The sequence below is a fragment of the Pinus tabuliformis genome, chromosome 1_2, assembly GCF_031772625.1.
Source record: "Pinus tabuliformis cultivar Carrire ecotype Pingquan chromosome 1_2, CPIR1, whole genome shotgun sequence".
NCBI lineage: Eukaryota > Viridiplantae > Streptophyta > Pinopsida > Pinales > Pinaceae > Pinus > Pinus tabuliformis.
Genome location: NC_142298.1, coordinates 1,076,009,225 through 1,076,029,238, shown reverse-complemented (window position 1 = coordinate 1,076,029,238; position 20,014 = coordinate 1,076,009,225). Strand labels below are relative to the sequence as shown.

Genomic DNA, 20,014 nt, shown 5'->3' with positions numbered 1-20,014 from the left:
CTTCCCTGAAGAAAGTAGTAGATCTTCCTAGATCTGAAGAAAACCATGAAGAAAGACCTGGAAATCTGGAAGAACCCCAGGATGAGACTATGCCTGATGTTGAAGAGCCAATGGACCCTATTGATCCTTCCCCTTCTCTAGGAAAGAGGCCATCATGGCTCAGGGACACCCTCGAAGATGCTGAGGGTCATGCTGCCCCAAGGGGAACATTCCGAGAAAGCAAGAAGCCGTGTAGATACCAAGGGTATCTAGCTGCCATGAGTACTATTATACAATCTGAACCTGGATTTTTGAAGAAGCCATCAAGCATCAAGTCTGGAAGGATGCTATGCATGAAGAATATGAGGCTATTATGAAGAATGATGTCTGGGATGTGGTCCCGAGACCGAAGGACAAATCTGTTGTCACCGCTAAATGGCTCTACAAGATTAAACATGGATCTGATGGGAGTGCTGAAAAGTTTAAGGCAAGATTTGTTGCCCGTGGCTTCTCTCAAAAGGAAGGAATTGACTATGACGATATATTTGCACCTGTGGCTCAATATACCACCATCCGATCCATCATAGCCCTTGCTGCTACGCAAGGATGGAGTCTTCATCAGATGGATGTCAAGACTGCTTTTCTGCATGGTGCAATAAAGGAAGAGGTGTATGTAGAACAACCTCTGGGATTTGAAGTTCAAGATCGAGACACTTATGTCTGCAGGTTGAAGAAAGCCCTCTATGGTTAAAGAAAGCACCCAGAGCTTGGTATGAGAGGATGGATAGTTACTTGATGAAGCTGGGCTTCACTTGAAGCAATGCTGATCCAAACCTTTACTTTAAGGTTGAGGAAGGAAAGCCTCTCATTCTAGTGCTGTATGTGGACGACCTCTTCCTGGCAGGTGATGACCCTCTCATTCATCAATGTAAGAGGGAGCTTGCTGCTGAGTTCGAGATGAAAGACCTAGGACTGATGCACTATTTCCTAGGCCTGGAGGTCTGGCAGAGACCTGGAGAGATTTTCCTTTCTCAAGGAAAGTATATTGTGAAGCTTCTGGAAAGATTTGGGATGGTGGACTGTAAGTCCGTGTCGACACCAATGGAACTCAACTTTAATAAGTTGAGTGGCAGCGCTGCAGGGCCTATCTTGGCCAATCCTACTGAGTATCGCCAACTCATAGGAGCTTTGATGTTCTTAGTGAACACCCGTCCAGACATATGTTTTGCAGTGAATACTTTGAGTCAACAGATGGTTGAGCCTCATCATTTTCACTGGGTTGGTGCCAAGAATCTTTTGAGATATCTTCGGGGCACGATAAACCATGGGCTAAGATACACTGCCAGGAGTGTGATACTCCGGGGATATACTGATGCTGATTGGGCTGGCAGTGTGGTGGATCGTAAGAGCACATCTGGATGTTGTTTCAATCTTGGCTCTGCTTCGATCTCATGGATGAGCAGGAAGCAGAAGTCGGTGGCTTTGAGCACCGCGGAGGCCGAATACATTGCTGCTAGTATGGCCTGTTGTGAAGCAGTTTGGTTGAGGAAGCTCTTTAGTGAGCTGTTCCAACATGTGCTAGATACCACTGTAATACTCTGTGATAATCAAAGTGGGATTCGTATGACTGAGAATCCTGTGTTGCACGACCGATCCAAGCATATTGGTATCAGGTACCACTTTATCCGAGATATGGTACAGCGAGGCGCCGTAAGGCTCGATCATATAGGAACTGATGAGCAGGTCGCGGATATTCTCACTAAGCCCCTGGGGAAGGTCAAGTTCCTAACCTTCCGTGAGAGTCTTGGTGTCGTGGAAAGACCCTATGATGTGGGTCCTGTTGGACAATGAGCTCCGGGAGCTCTGGGGGCTTTGGGGATAGCTTCTCGGAGCTATAAGCACTCATAATGCTTCTGCCCCACCCTTGTGATTATTGAGCTGGTTCGCCACTCATTTAATCTGTGCCCCATATGCATCCTACCCATTGAGTTCAGGGCTCATGGGAAGTACCTCTCATTTGGCCAATGAGGTGTGGAAAAGCTAGAGACTATTAGCAAAGACTGATGGACGCATCAGAGATTGCCGTACTCTCTATCTAGGATGGCATGGTCCAACCACTTGATCTGGGATCAAGATTTGTGAGGTCTGGGACCTCTGGACTGATTATGTCAGTCGGGGAATGATGTCTTTGTGACTGACCCACTTCTGTTCTGAAATAAAGAAGTCAGCAAAGCAAGTTTCGGCGGGATGACTCACGATGTTAATTGCACTAATAGATGGAGTTCTCCCTAGTTGAGAGGGAGTGTTAAATTTGGACAACTAGGTCCAAACTCCATGTTCGGATGCTCAGATTAAGAGGCTAATATTTTTGTTGGATTCCCCTTTCTGAGAGGTGTAAAATCCATATAAAAATAGTCTTAATCCGATGAGTAGAACTTATATTTTGAATTTATTATTCTTAATAAATTATATGTGCAAAGGTCAGCCAGTTTTGTAATGTAGGCTCACATGCCCAACAGATGTGTCACACACCCTCATTGATGGATATATATATACAGGAAAAGTTGGAGAGAATTTGATCACAAAAACAACTCACATCTTCCTCTCTCATCCTAAAAGTACGAGCTACCTGGAGGACGAATTTCAGCCACACGTGGGAAGGACGAAGAGGATTTTTCTGCTGCTAGGGTTTCTACTGCTAGGGTTTCGCAGAAGTTTGACCAGCGTTGACTTTGGTCAACGCTTGGTCCAAACATGCTAAAAACTTATGGGAGGTTCGATTTTTGAAGGCCATACTACCTGGCACAAAAATCGAGGACAAAGGGTTGACCGTTTTGCTGCTGCGTTGACTTTTAGCTTGCTGCCCCTGCGTTGACTTTTCAGGACAGCGTTGACTTTTGTAGAACTGACTTGGGTTGACTCATCTACTTGTTGGAGGGTTGTTGTGACACATGCTGGGCTGGCTGACCAAAGGAGACTTTGCTGGTTGAAGCATCCTGTTGACCGCCGAAACAAACACATTCATTTTTCTTGTTTCTGATTTGTCTTCTGTAAGATCTGCTTATATGTTCTATCTGCATTTTGCTTATCTACTTGTATGATTGCTGTGAGAAAAGTGAAATTGCTCTTAGCATAGAACATCTACAAAACTTTACACCTGGGAACTTGTGTCCTTTAGAGGCATCGTTAATGGAGGCAACCATTTCATGCCAATAAGGTGAAGGAAGAAAATTGAATGGTATGCCACATGTAAAGAAAAAAACCTGGAAAATTTTTGCATCCACGTTATTCCTATAACCTTGATAAGGGATTTTTAATATTGTTCTATGCCTTAAAGGAATTTTTGTGCCTATGATTATGAATTCATTACCATGGGTGGATGTCGATGGAGTTCTTGCTCTATGTATGCTAGTGGTGTCATGTTCACCCTTTGATATTTTTTATTTGTATTTTGCTTGCTCCTCTTCCCTTATATTTTTGGCTCTTTGTTGTGTTGGAACATTTGCACAAGTTTTGATTTCTATTTTCTTATTTCCATCCCATGGCCTTTTCCCACATAGATGATTTCTGGCATAGGTATATGAATCTATGTAAGTAGATTTACAATGGAGGGATATAAATTTAGTGGTTCCACCCCTTTCCCTCCTCCAAGCCTTGTAACATATTTCCACAATTGTGTTTTGTCTATCCTTGTTTTCCATACCTATTTGGCTCTCCAATGGTGGTGTTAGCTTTTAATTTCCCAAGCTTTCACGAATGGAAACCTTCAATTTCCCTTGAAATCTCCCCCAATCTCCCTTGCAAGCTCCCACAATCTCCTCATGGCTCAAACCATCTCAATATTTTTGAATCTTAAAATGATGTTAAGTGGGAGGGAAGTGTTGATTTTTGTAGCTTTAGAGGTACTCCAAGCCTTGAGGATTGAGGGTTTGGAGGAAGAAGCTCCACAAGTGGCCTTGTGGGATTGAAACCCAAGCATGAGATTTCCCCCCAACAATGTTAGGAACAAAACCATGGAGATGTTTTGACATGTGATGGATAAGGATGATAGTGCACATTGATATGATTCCGACACATCAAAAATCACCCGATTTTGAGTTGTAGAGAGTGTGGGTTTTTACATGTGTTGGTTAAGTTGGCCTAGTCTTATGAAGGCCTAATGACAATTGTTCAAGCCCTAAAGGGTTGACGTTGGAGTCACATGAGTGAGTATAAATATAGCTCATGTGTGGAGGCATTATGCGACTTCCATTTGTGCAACAACAAGGCAGTGAAAAAGTAAGGGAGCAACTTGCTCTTGGAGAAGAGCATTCTCAGATTGGCTGCAGGTTAGGAAGCACCTCAACGAATAAGGTAAGACTGAGTTTGTAGCATTTTTGTGACTGTTTGGAGGGAGATATTATCCTACAGCAAGGACAAGAGGAAAAGGTGATGTGGAGGTCGCAACCATAGCAGAGAGAACAAAGTAGGCTGCAGGCCTTGTGTGTGACTTGGACAGATGGTGAAAAGGATGTTCTGTGGAATAGAACAGGCCGCAGTCCTTAGTTCCTTGCACATGTGGTCATGAGGGTTTATTTAGGGCTAGTTTGTGCCTAGAATATTAACATGTGGGCAAGGAAGGTTTGTGGAAAAGGGCAGTAGTTGGAGAAGGGCATGTGAGGCAGCAAATATGGGTTGATGTGGAGCTAGAACAACCCTAACAAGATCATATTGCTACAACAGTGACACTCAAATGTAAAGTATGTTTAATGTTGATTTTGCCTTGTGTTGGGTCTAGTTTTGCTCCAGTTTGAACAGTTGGTGTATGGGACATTTTTGTGATCATCCTATGAGTTTCAGAGCTAGGGCTTGGCCTTTCTCCCAACTCCACCGTCGGAATGTCTTCAAATTTGGAGGCGGGCTAGAGGAAAGGCTAGCACAGGAGACCCTAGGAGATCATTTTTTTTTAGTGGCTAACTTTTCAGGTAATTGATTCCGTAGGCACCCCAATGTGGCTACACTTGGGAGAAGGTGAAAGAAAAAGATTTTTGGTTACCACCCTTGGTATATCAGTGCCTTAATCCTTAGGAGAAAGGAGTCTATGTTGATTATGTGTAAGATTTTTTGGTTCTCAATCAAGGAGACCTCAAAATTACTTCACAAACCCCTCTAGGTCAAGTGAAAGCAATCTTGTAGCTTTTATAATTCAAATGCACAAGAGGAATGGCTTATCAAGGTCAAATTTTACCCCTAGGATATTTCGCTCCCGCTACATGACCTATATATGGAGAGAATATTGTCATAGAGACAATTACACAATATTAAGCAATAATTGCATGCAACAATTAACCCTAGAACATCGAAATTCCTAGTCCAGCATATATGACAAAAAGTAATAAGAATAACGTCAAAATTTCATACTTACATGTAATAGAGTATATCCAACCATTCACAAATGACAATAGAGAAGATCCAAGAGAAGATAGACCAACAAACATACATCAAAATTCACCCATAAAAGCTCCAATTCATCATCTAGAAAAAAGTGCAAAATTTTCTAAAGAAGAGAGAGATCCAATCCAAAGTGATGATGAGAAATGATCTCAAATCACTTGTATTTATACACATATTAAGAGTTCTAATTAGCCTCCTTGGCCTACATAAGCCCCAAAAATAAAATAGTGTGCTAATAATACAACTTCTGGTGACAAGCCCACCAAACTAGCTCGTAAATGAAACATAAACCTCTCAAGAGGTCAAATAATAATCTATGCATGTCTTAGGGCTATCTAAGAGGCCTAATGAGGTCCATGGGTGCCATAATGAAGAGAAGGACCTTCAAAAGTAGTGGGCAAGGGGTTGGCGCCTTGTAATAACTTGTGGTGCTCCAAATGACATTTGAAGGGACAAAAGTGTTCTCATGGGTCTCCAAACAAATCTAAGATGCATGTAGGTTGCCCTCAAGGGCTAGGATGATGGTGTCGGTGATGCAACATCATCGTGGAAGTCCTGGGTCATCTGCCAAGTGTATGTTGTATATCTGGGGTTGGCTACGCATGATGGATGAAGTGCATCCTCCTCATCCAACAAGTGAACCAAAAACAATCTCTAAATGGTTGTGGGGATCCATGGAGTGCAATCTACTACTATGGAGGCCCATGGCTCTCAACGCTCACCCCACTCCTCACATGACTCAGTTTTGATTCCATACCACTCTTCACAAGCCTGTTATCACCGCCACTGTCACCATCACCTTCTCTGAAGAAATTTCTCCGCAAGAAGCTCTGCCAGGGAACAGGGGTGAGCAACAAAGGGTCGCTCACCGGAACAAGAGTGCCTAAGACCCACGAAAGCAATAGCTAGTTGAGGACTATGCCACCCCGCATGGAGAAGAGCTGATTGGTAGCCAACCAGCCACCGAAGGCAGAGCTGGAGACATGAAGGCAACCAGTGGTAGAGTAGGAGACACGTCTGGCAAGCATGGAGCAGAGGGCAGCTTTGCTAGCACTCAACCAGCTTGTGGAATTCAGCACGGCACGTTTACACAGGAGGAGGACTGGTACAAGTATGCGTTTCGTATCGAGGAAGAGCCTGCCCCGACAACCTCTAGGGGGTCCATCGTGATTGACAACTAGGCTACCAGGTGTCGCCTTTTTACCAGCTGGAGTTCTATTATGCTAATTGGATGAGTTCTGTTATGTTATGTTTTGTGAAAACTTTCCTTTTGGTCGATTTTTGCTATGATTTGTATTTTTTGTCAAAACTTGTAACCCCTGCATGGGCTTTTATCTAGTTTCATGGATTGGTTCCCCAAGTTTCATGGATTTTTTAGCACTACTGAGGTCAGAGCCTCGATGTACTTTTATTTTGTTTCATATAAATAGAATAGTATTACTTAGAATATATATATATATATATATATATATATATTGAATTTTAATAAGTTTGACAACTCTAACCCAAATTAATATTGAAGTTCGACAGCTGTAATCTAAATTTCCCAAAAAAATTATGAAATTTTAACAAAATCATGCCAAAATTATCAGACAATTTTGAGACTAGTTACACTCTACATATTATTAATATTAAAAAATTTGGTTACACTACCCATATTATTAATATTAAAAAATTAGTGCAAGATACTACCCATATTATTAATATTAAAAACTTAATGCAAGATAGTTGAATCCATAAGGCACTAGTATCAATCATCTAAATCTAACCTAATCCTTTAAAATCTTGCTTAATCTAAAACGAGTATTTGGTCACTTAGCTGTGTCTTTCGAATTGGTTGGTTCCTAACTAATCCTTCTTCCATCCATTTCCGTAGGGTCTACCCCCTTAGTCTATAATTGGGAGACAACTTAAACAGAGAGATTGGGGATCACGGTGACAACCCCTGATCTGAGTCGTTGTCATGGTGCCTAGACATTATGTGTGACAACAAGTCGATTCATGTAGCTAATGGACAATTGGGATATCACTTATTTACAAATGAATTGGATATCACTTATTTACACTTGAATTTTACACTTTATAAATGTTTTGTTAAAAGTCTAGTGGCATGCGTGGATTTATGTGTTTGGATCAAGGGTGCTTGAAAGTGGGAGCAGAAGAGGGAGTGAGAGTGACAATTTTCAAAATCTTTTAGGTTGGGAACATTTTTTATATAATATACATTTTTGATATAATTTGATGTATATGTGTCAACAAAATCGTGTGGAATGATGAATTACTTATAAAAAAGATAAAACAATGATTAAACCATATACCATCAATCATCTAGTAGTTATAATCTTCATCAACCATAGGTCCAAAAGTTACAACATCTCGACTCTCATCAACCTTAAATTTTCAAAATTTCAAAATTCTATATATAACATTTATCATCATTATATAAATGAATCTCCCTTGCAAGCTCTCACAATCTCCTCATGGCTCAAAACCTCTCAATCTTTCTCACTCATAAAATGATGTTAAGTGGGAGGGAAGTGTTGATTTTTGTAGCTTGGGAGGTACTCCAAGCCTTGAGAATCGAGGGTTTGGAGAAAGAAGCTCCACAAGTGGCCTTGTGGGCTTGAAACCCAAGCTTGGGGTTTTTCACCCATCGATGTTGAGAACAAAACTATGGAGACGTTTCAACATGTGATGGATGAGGATGATAGTGCACGTCGAGATGATTCTGACACATTGAAAATCATCTGATTCCAAGTTGTAGAAATGAAGTTATGAATTTTTGAAGTTAGAGTGTGGGTTTGCATATGTGTTGGTCAAGTCGACCTAGTGTTAAGAATGCCTAACGACAATTGTTCAAGCCCTAAAAGGTAGACGTTGGAGCCACATGAGTGAGTATAAATATAGCTCGTGTGGAGGCATTATGTGACATCCATTTGTGCAACAACAAGGCAACGAAAAAAGGAAGGGAGCAACTCGCTCTTGGAGAAAAGCATCCTCAAATTTGCCATAGGTTAGGAAGCACCTCAACCAAGGAGGAAAGGCTTATTATGTAGCCTTTAGTGACTATTTGGAGGGATAGCTTATCCTACAGTAGGGAAGAGAGGATAAGGTGATGTGGAAGTTTGTTTTGTGTAGTTTTTGGTGTGGTTCTCTACCCAACTTCAAGCCGCAGCCCTAGCAGAGAGAACATAGAAGGTCGCAGGCCTTGTGTGTGACTTGGATAGGGGATTAAAAGGTTGTTCTGTGGAATAGAATAGGTCGCAGACCTTATTTCCTTGCAGAGGTGGTTGTGAGGGCCTCTTTAGGGCTACTTTGTGCAAAGAACATCGGCATGTGGGCAGGGAAGGTTTGTGGAGAAGGGTTGCACCTGGAGAAGGGCCTGTGAGGCAACAAAAACGGGTTGATGTGGAGCTACAACAAGCCCTAACAAGATCACATTGCTACAGTAGTGACTCTTAGACCTAAGATATGTTTAATGTTGATTTTTCCTTGTGTTGGGTTTAGTTTTGGACCAGTTTGGATGGTTGGTGTATGGGATAGTTTTGTGATCATCCTATGAGTTGTTCATCCACAATAGTGTATGTGTTAAGAGGAGAAGCAGGAAGTTGCAGAGCAGAGGTATGTTAGTCCTCTTGAGTTGATGTGACTTGCAGGTGGATGGTGTCTGTGCAAAGGAAGATTTGAGTCTGTTAGCAACCATGTGTAAGGGTCTCCTAAATGTTTTGATGCCCTAACCAAGAGCAAATGCTACAATGAGGATTTGTCACTCGTGGACTGTTGGAGGGTAGTGTGAGAGTGGACCAAGTGTGGACGTGGATTGGTAATTTATGGTTTGCTGGAGGACACCGTGACAGTGCCCAAGTTGGAGCCTAGTGTGCACCATCACCATGGACCTAGATGGTTGCCAGAGTGGCAGTTGTTGAGCTCAACGGTTGAAAAACTAGAGGAGCAGTTGAGCAACCCTAGAATTTTATGTGGAGGAGGACTTCTATAGTAGATGATGTGTAGTCCTCCTTAACTGTGTTCATTGTGGGAGATGGACATCTTGTAGTGATAGGTGGCAGTCATTCGTGCCCTATGTTGGTCTTCATTAAAGCAGCGCAGGAAGACCATAGTGGGTTGAAGTCCTTGAGTAGCTGAGGAGCAACAGTGGTCAAATTGAGAGTTGTTCACAAACAGAGTTGTGAACAACACGACATGAGACTCGACGTGTTGTGCTCTTGATGGACTAAGGAAAAACTAGTGAGAAAATTGATAGCTGAGGTTCAGTGGCTAGATGGACTTGGAGCATTGATAGAAGCAGGGATTTCAAATAAGGAGTTGCGGGATTGGGAAAGTACAGGGTATGACCAAGAGGAGATGAGAGAGCATGCTACATCATCTAGATGGTCAGTGTATCTTTTATGGGCAAATTGGTTGTCGATGGACTGACACCAAGGCCTAGTTTTGTGTCTTGTATCAATGGATGGATGAGGGCCATTATCCCTAGTATGGGAGCCCTAGATTATTGTATTATATGTTGATTATTATAACGAAGTTGGGTTGAAAATTGTAAAGTTGTCCATATTTTGTGCACTAGTAGATTTACTATTGTTTACTTTCCATTGTGAAAAGTAGTATCATTGTGATTCTTGGTTTGGTAGCATCATAGATTCTAAGGTTCTATCCTAGACCCAAGATTGTGGAAAAACAATAGGAAGGAGGCCTTTATTCCTTTTTTGCCTCTCCCATTTCCCTCCAGAAAAAATTCATTTTCTTGGTTGTGCAGATGCTTCAAAGGGTGGGAGTGATCGCTTCCCAAGCATCAAAATCATTTTGGCAGCGATTTGGGAGTGTGCTCTCTAAGTTACTCCCCGAGCACTTCTGTTTAGAGCATTCTTTAGGAACGAGTGTTGGCAGAGGAGGTAAGAGGCACCCCCGCAACCCTGGTTTGGATTTGTTAGTCTTGATAGTCTGAGATTTTCAAGATCAAAATATTAATATGGGAAATTTCATCATTCAATACAAATGATTAGTATGGGAAATTTCATCATTCAATAGCTCGTTGATGAGTTTCTCATCAGCGTTAAGAGCAACGATTCCTTAGGATGCACACATTTCATAGAAGGCTAGATTTGATTCATGCATTTAATCAATAGTTGGGATATTATGTATTTACACTTGGAATTTCATGTTGTATGAATGTTTTTACTAAAAAGTTAAGAGTGGCATGTATGAATTTATGTGTTTGGAGTTGTTAGATTTATTGTTTTTGTGTGTGTTGCTCCTCAAACTAACAGGGGACCTAAGGGTAATCCCTAAAGGGCAAATGTTAGGCCAAGAGCAACAAATGGAGTCTTAGCCCACTGTCACCTCAGCTAAGCCTCCCTTCTATTTACGGAATTTCACTGACAGGAGGAGATCCGGTATGTGTGAGGTCACTATTGAAGGGTAAATCAATGGATATGAGTGACCCGACTATCCCTTTCCCAGAATTTTGAAGGATAAATATTGCATGCTTTGTAAGCAAGGTACTAGGTAATCTAGGGAAAGGAAGAGACAATTTGAGGGTTGGTTTTATGGGATAAGACATGTGAAGGAGTTTCCCAATCCCTAGAAATCCTTGTTAGAATTGGTATCCCGGATGGTTCTTAAAGAATTTCAAAGGAGTGGGACAACACGGGGCCAAGTGGACCCAGTCTACGATATGAGGAAGGAATGTAGGAACCAATGATATTCTTACCCTAGACAAGGTGGGGAAAGGATAAAAAAATATAATTTCTCAAAGATGCTGGTTTGACCTTGGGAAATGCTAGCCTTGGGGATGGCAAGGAAAGTTTTAATCCCGGAGCTAGGGCTTGACCTTTCTCCCAACTCCACTGTCAGAATGTCTTCAAATTTGGAGGAGGGCTAGAGGAAAGGCCAATGCAGGAGACCCTAGGAGATCAAAATTTTTTAGTGGCTAACTTGTCAGGAAAATGATGCCCTAAGCACCCCAATGTGGCTAGTCTTGGGAGAAGGTGGAAGAATAAGAGTTTTGGTGACCACCCTTGGTAGATCAGTGCCTTAATCCTTAGGAGAATGGAGTCTATGTTGATTATTTTAAAAAAAAATTGGTTCCTAGTCAAGGAGGCCTCAAAATTACTTTACAAACCCCTCCAGGTCAAATGAAAGTAATCTTGTAGCTTTTATACTTAGAATGAACAAAAGGAATGGATTATCAAGGTCAAATTTTACCCCTAGGAGATTTTGCTCACACTACATGGACGATATATGGAGAGAACATTATCATAGGTACAATTCCACAATATTAAGCAATAACTGCATGTAACAATTATCCCTAGAACAACGAAAATCCTAGTCCAGCATATATGAAAAAAAGTAACAAGAATAACATCAAAATTTCGTACTTACATGTAGTACAGTATATCCAACCATTCACAAATGACAATAGAGAAGCTCCAAGAGAAGATAGACTAACAAACATACATCTAAATTCATCCATAAAGCTCCAATTCATCCTCTAGAAAAAAGTGTGAAATTCTCTAAAGAAGAGAGAGATCCAATCCAAAGTGATCATGAGAAATTATCTCACCTCACTTGGATTTATACACATATTAAGAGTTCTAATTAACCTCCTTGGCCTACATAAGCCCCATAAATAAAGTAATGTGTTAATAATACAACTTTTAGTGACGCGCCCACCAAACTAGCTCATAAATGAAAGATAAGCCTCTCAAGAGGTCAAATAATAATCTATGCATGTTGTAGGGCCCTCTAAGAGTCCTAATGAGGTCTGGGTTCCATAATGAAGACAATGGCCTTCAAAAGTAGTGGGAAAGGGGTTGGCCACTTCTAATGACATGTAGTGCTCCAAATGACATCTAGGGGCACATAAGTGTCCTCATGGGTCTCCAAACAAATCGAAGATGTTTGTATGCTGTTGTCAAGGGCTAGGATGATGATGTAGGTGATGCCACATCATCGTGGAAGTCCTTGATCATCTGACAAGTGTATGATGTAGACCTATGACCGGTTGGCCATGATGGATCAAGTGCATCCTCCTCATCCAATAAGTGAACCACCAACAATATCTGAATGGTTGTGGCTATCTAAGGAGTGCAATCTATTACTGTGGAGGTCCATGGCTCTCAACACTCACCCTACATGTGCAAATGTATCCCTTTGGAGGGTTAGGGCCTCGTATAGGGAGACCAAACCCCAAATGGAAACCACCTGCAATCCTGCATAAGATCCAATGCATCCCCTAGCCTTCTAGTACAACAAGTCATTAGAGAAATCGAGTAAATAAGATTAAGCTTACCTAATCTTGGACCACAAGTGGGGACTTCATAATGGCTTGCCCTTCCGTAATTGGCTTCAGGATGTGCCAATGTCTCCTAAACTCCAAATGGGATTAACCAAGCACCCTATTAAGTGGTTTCTACTTCTAAAGGGGGAAATATTCAAGCTACATCCTTCAAAAGGTGGTGGCATGTGACAGATATGGTGAATGAAGTAAGCGATGAAAAGGGGTAGACCTGGGTCACATGTCAGGGTGCAAGGGTAGCTAATAAGAGGGAAACCCACACTTGGGTTTGTAATGTATAGGAGGGAGAAATCATGGTACATGAGGTGCCTCAACCTCGATTTTTCCACCCTTCTTTTATGTCTTTTGCCTTTTTATGATTTTCTTTGATTAACTGCTAGGGGCTCAAGGGGTTAGAGTATGATGTATAAGATATAGCAGTGAATACCCCCTTTAAGGTGGGGCATTTCATCACTCACTAGGGCTTGGGACAATCATGGGTTCCTATATGATGAATAAGTCTCATAGAACGTGTAGGAACTAGGGTGATCACTGATGACCATGATGATGGGGTAGAGATCATGCATTGGCTTTTGCCCACATGTTAAATGTTTTTGTCTCGGCCATCTTTTTCATTTTGTGGTAATTTTTCTATTGAATGTGGCCATATATGATTTTATCTTTCTTTTTAGCCGCATCAACCTCTGGGCTTCATTCCAAGCCATGAGCCAAGGTGTGGGAAAAGGGGAAGGGGCGAGCTAACCCTTTGTGGACCCGATGGAGGAATGTGCACCCAAGTGGGAGAAATGATGGATGGGATGATAATGAATTGAAAGAAAGTAATATAAGTGGATAAGGGAGCAGGACCATGCAACCAAAATCAAGGTTTCTCGTGAAGTACCATCCTTGGAACCAAATGGTTAGTAAAAGAGATCCCACAAGACTAGAATCCAAGGTTAATTCGCAAGAGGGGTCTAGGGGATAGAAGCATAGACCTAGCCCATTCTTTCCACCGAAGCCCCCCATTAGTCCATGCTTAGAAGTGTCATGATAAGCAAACTACAATACACAATTTCCAAATGACAATGCATACCTTTAGATTAGGGAGGTTCGCTTTCAAACATATGATCATGGCAGATGGGCAAGGGACCATATGGCTGGCTCAGGTGGCGGAGAAAATGGCATAATAAGCTAACAGGTGGTTGTTGGTGGAGGACCATCTTAGAAAAAAAATTCTCCTAGAGATATTACCCACAAAATTGTGGGTAACAGGGTGCAAATGAATTCTGTTATTATCCTTGATATTGTTGAGATTTTGATGATCAAAATATTCATATCGATAGTTTCATCATTCAACAACCTGCTTATGAATTTATCATCATTTTAAAGACGTAATTTTCCACATTTGGAACAACCCATTTAATTTCTCTCTATAATTATACATAGAGGGAATTAAACTCTAAGATTTAGTGAAAATGAATCCACAACCTTTTTGACATTACAACTTAACAGAGAAGATCAAAAAAACCAAACCATTCCTTGAGACTTAAAATATAATTAATTTATTACATAAACATTAACCTTTAAAAATTAAAGGAATGCCATGTACATACTCCAAGTTGCAAGGATGAACCATGAAATCACAATTATTGATGCTTCATTTGGACACTTGCAAGTTCCAAAACTTTAAACAACTTAAAAGTTACATAATTATAACATGATAACTGGCTTGATACTTAAGAGTTATCCTACGTAGTCCAAATTATTAAAATTACTATATAAGAGATTCGTAAGCCTGGAAGATTTTATAACTCTATTTACAGGCACATTTGCATGCCTTTATCCCAAACCAAGTTGTGTGCAAAAGTTGATGATATGTTTTCAATCTCTATTATTTATTTTTTAAGATGGGAGGAGTGTCTAACATTTTTCTTTATAGTAGCACCATTGGCAGTCTTTAATTCTCAATTTTTTAAATATGGGAGGACTATCAACATCTTTCTCTATAGTAATAATAATATCAACAACATGAAACTTAGTCATTTCACATTTTCAAATAAAAAGGTGCATGTTTGTTGAAATATGTAACTAGGTTCGGTCTTCATTATGACATATGTAATCGTGGTTTTATATAATGAGAAAAATAAATTTATTATTATTATTCTTGAGGCACAAATTTAATGATCAAGGAAATTCATTTTATAGGTCAAGCTTCCACTGTGAGCTTTTAGGGCTTGTCATTTAGTCTACAAGTCATGAAATTCATTGACTTGTGTGAAAGACCCTTCTTGGGCCTATTACATATTGTAAAACAAATTTATTTAAGTCAAAGTTGAGTCAAAAGACCTTCCAAGACCTCGTCATGGTGCAATGAACAAGATGACATAAAGGAAGTTACAAGTCAACCTACAAACATGGACAATAAGCTTATATAAAGGAGGACTCAGCCTCATTCAAGGACTCACTTATCACTCACACAAGTTCGATCAAGGAAGAAGAAAAGTGAGAAGAAGAAGAGGACAAGAAGGAGAAAAGGAAATCGAGTTTATGGGAATTTTTTTGGGTATTATTATCATATGTGCAAAGCGGATTAGGGCATCCTTTTGCAGCAGTAAGTACCAAATTGCAGTCATCTTCAAAGGTTGAGTTTTGGGTCAAGAAGGTCTCTCTAGCAAGCTAAATTGTCAAAGAAGGGAAGTCAAGTAAAGTGAATAAGAAAGGAGGAAAATTTATCCACTTCCATGCCACATATGTGATGTACGGTTTATGGAGAAGAAGCTGAAATTGCAGGTCTAAGGCCAAAATTTGTAGTAGAACAAGTTTGACCAATGTTGACATGGAGGAAGATAAGTTCATCAAAGAGGAGCTTTGACTTGGTCTTGGATGGGTCTTAGTTAAGGGTTTTAGTTCTTGGAATTTGTCAATTGAAGTTCTATAAGAGAAGAATTATTGTGGGTTTTCCTATCAGTTGGAGAGGCTTTGGCCCTAACTAATCACTTATATATTTTGTCCTTGGTCTTATTGTTATTTATGGTTTGGTAGTTGTTTGATGAAGAAAACACAATAATAATAAAGTTGGAGAATAATCTAATTAAGATAAGTAAAAAAACATTACAAACAATTATCAAGAAAAAAGAAATCATCTATCTAGTTGCCCCTAGATTTCTCAACATGGTATCAGAGCTAAGGTGACAAGACAAGGAAAGGCAACTTATAGAAGGACACTCAAGGGTCGAAACTCTAAAGGATCGTCAAGAGCTTCAATCATCAATAAGGATCACTCATCTGAAAGGAACCACAGGGACAAAGATTACATGATCATCTTGAAGGAAGTTACTAAAGAAGACCTCAAAACCCTAGTTTGTTCAAAGAAGGACTCTACAATTAAAGCATTATTGAGAACCTTTCACAATCACCATCTCACGAAAAATGAGACCTAAAAAACTCCACCTCTACTCAAAGAAAGAAGGACCACAAAGTAAATAATCTTGAAGGCCCTATATCCAAGGGAAGCAGGTGGAAGTTTTTTCATCAACGTCAAGGAATCAAAGTGATCTCCCTCTCTTTGAAGGATCACTTTTGAAGGAAGACACATTCATCAAGAAAAAATATTCTATTATCAACACCATCATCAAAATCAATAAAGCGTCAAGTTGAAGATATTTTTATCAAAGAGTATCTTCACAAGTATCTTTATGTCCACATATGAATCTATCAAAATGACTTCATTTTGCAAGGAAAACAACAAATTGGTTGGGTCATTAAACTTTCTTGCATGCAAGAATAGGACATATTTGATCCTCATAGAAAATGAAGTCACTGATCATGTTAAGGGTTCAATCACTAAACCTCTAATGGAAAAAGCTCAGGCTCTTGCAAGGACGTGAAAGGGGAAGTAAGGGCTCAAAGGATTCTTATAGAATCCATCAAAGATGCCTTCATACCCTATGTATCAAAGTTGGAGACATCGAAAGAAATATATGATAAAATATTAGAATTATTCTCCGTAAGTACTGTTGGAGAAGTGATATCATTAAGACAAGAATTCTACAAGATGAAGATATCAAAGGAAGATGGAATAGGCTCATACTTTATGAGGGTATCAAAAATAAGAGACCGACTACAAGAATTGAAAGAAATAATGTCTGACAAATAAGTGACCACCATGGTGCTCAATGCACTACCAAAGGAATGGGGAAACTTTACATCAAGCATCTATGGAAGGAAGGAAGCTACCCCATTCAATGAACTTTGGGCATTGTGTAAAAAATGAAGAAACCTGATTAAAGGAGAAAAGAAATGTGGGATCAAATGAAAAATTACAAGCATTTGCTGCCATGGCTAAGAGGAAAGGAAATTTTGGAAGGTTTGGTCCTTAGAAAAATAACAAGAAGGATATTTAAAATATCCAATGCTATGGTTGTCATGAATATGGGCACTACAAGCCAAATTGTCCTAAAATAAAGAAGGACAACAATAAAAGAGGAAAGGAAGAAGCTCATATCACCAAAGAAGTGGATGAACATGAGGAGAAGAAACCAAAGAAGGAGGAAATGAGAGATCTCCACTATGACTGAGATAATCTCCTCCACTAAGGTCTTTTCATTATTGTAAAGTATAACTATGATGGTAGGAAACATTAGACACATGATAGGATGAATCATTTTAGGAGATGATATCATTATAAGAAGCTTGAAAGTTAGCTGAAGTACAGGTATATAGAAATCATCAAAGGAGATCTTGGTAGCCACATTGAAAGCATAAGTAGTACTTATGGGTAGAATAAAATCATCTAGCATAGAGTTCATCATACATCATCATCATTAGAAAGGATCATTTGCAGGATGAGGATAATCAAAATCCTTTGTTGGAATATTCATTAGAAGGTCCACCTCTCTTGGAAGAAGCAAGTGTCTCTTTGAGAATTCCACCTTATATGGGATTCTTTGTTTTAGAAGTGTGATGGTATGATGACAAAGGAGTGCAACATGTCAAGATGATTGAAGAACTCTCAATCAAGGAACAAAAGATGCCAAAGGAAGTCTAGATGATCAAAAGAAGAAAAGAGGTATGTATGCATATGTTTGATAAATTAAGTCATGCCATCATGTAGTTGGAGAAAACATGGGTTAATACTTTACCTCATGAGTATGATCAAAGGAAAGGGATATCTTTCATTGAAAAATGCATGAAGGCATGGTTCACATAACGACTAGATGAAATCAACATAATATATCCTCATATGGAATATGGATGGTTGAGAAAAGATGAAGGAACTTTGGATGGAAGTTCCTAGGAGCAATATGTGAAGAAAGGAAGAAGAGATCGTGAAAGGTGCAACAATGGTCATGAAGAAAAGAAAATCAACATCCGATGACTAGAAGAATTGACCATTACACCTCCATAGAGAAGGCATGAAAGACCCTAATGAGGTCTGTAAAGAAAGGAGAACTTTGACTTGAAAGTATTGGAGATGTGCTTATGAATGTGCAAGATGTTGTTGCAAGCAAGATGTCATGATAAAAGGCTGTCGCAAAAGTTAACTTTGATTTGATGTTCATTTTTTTTATTTTTTAACAACATCTGGATGGAAGCAAGATGTCATGATGAAAAGCTGTCGCAAAAGTTAACCTTGATTTGATGTTCATTTTTTTATTTTTGAACAAAATCTGGATGGATTGATAGAGGGCTATTAAAGGATAAGTTGTAGATGTCACCTACAACTAGCACTCATGTGGTTGGATGAAAGATCCTAAAGGAAACATGACTTGGAAGAGGTAGATGTATAAAGATGTAGATGAGAAGATCACTTTCCAATGAAGAGAATGATGACAAATTGATGTAGCTTATGAAGGAAAAAGATCGATGGCTGATGCTACCACGGATGAAGGCTCCATTATGAAAAGGTTGAGCTTCATAACATCGAAATAAAGAGCCCCATAAGTAGTTGAGAGTCCCATGATCTCCAGCTATTGCTGAAAAATTGCGCTTGCTGAAAATTTGCGCTTCCAAAAAAAAATGAGCCCACTTTGTCCCCGCTGCTTGCAACATTGCTCCAATATGTGGAGAATTCCTTCAATGGAACTAGTGAATATTCAAGATAAAGAATACCAGAATATTCAGACTTAACACTAAATGGAAATTAACTTTTGTTTAACATCAAGGTTATTTTGGTTAATTTACACTATTAAAATATAGAACTATTGTTATTAAAATCATGTTATGAATTTTTAAAACAACTAAAAGATGATAATATGAATTTTTGCTTTCTACCACATGTGAAGTAGTTGTGTAACACGGCCACAATTTGCCAGACTACGAGTTTCTCGCAATTTGTTTTGAAGAAATCCTGGAGAAATTGATTCAGCACCCAAAATTTCTATTATTTTCCGAACAAAAATCTGGTATGTTTAGACTACAACATTACACAGTAATAATAATAAATATAAAAACTCATAATGTAATCCAGAACCTGAAACTCCCATACATACATGTGTAAGCCAGAGCAAGGTAGAAGGACCAGAACCAAAATCGAATGACAAGAAGCAAGAGTCCGTGAGCATGCAAGATTTCAGGAATTCGAATTTGCATTTCGATCGGATTCGTGTTAAAGTGGCCAATGCGGTCGTATTGTATAACCATCCACATGATGCAAACTTCAGAGACCTTCGAGATGACGGATTTAACCAACGAGATCTACAGTAAACCAGAAGAACCTAGATGGAGAGTTTGCAACGCCTAAAAAAGTTAAAATGGCGAATGAAACAACCTCCAAAGAGAAGGACGCTTGAAACAATATCTGAAAAATCCGGCCTTCAAACAACTAAAGTTGGCTTTGAAAGACACAGAGACAACTAACAGTTTCCAATTTGGTAATTTCTAAATGACAGCTGAAATTTAAATGAAACAGCGTAGGTTTTCATGCTTTTACGTTTACTTTCTCATTTAACTGCACAGAGAAGAAGGGCTTATTGCAGAGTACTCTGAGGAATCCCTAATCTAGTCAAGTAAATGAGGAATGTTCCCAGAGAGTTACCCAGAATAGGGTGGGTACAGGCACCACATTTCCGAAGTCCCCTATGGAACGCCCACCCTTTTCGGAACATTTTCAAGAGTACGGAAATCATGGGAACGCTAGAACACACGGAACAAGGGCGGGAACGAATTCTCATGCGACACAGAAAACACAATCAGAGAATGCGGTAAGAGATATCTCAACTGTAAGAGTTGTAAGGAGTGTCCCATTTTTTGTTTGTATGACGGAGTGTGGCGATAGGTAACTACTTTGTCTACATCATATTTGTATCGGGC

The 20,014-nt window shown here is 39.7% G+C and overlaps 1 protein-coding gene across 1 annotated transcript in view; it reads right to left on the bottom strand.

The window, feature by feature from the left end:
• LOC149209861 (DNA (cytosine-5)-methyltransferase DRM2-like) overlaps nt 1–20,014 on the bottom strand; it is a 212,329-nt gene that overhangs the window by 148,647 nt on the left and 43,668 nt on the right. The gene's annotated exons all lie outside the window — the stretch shown is intronic.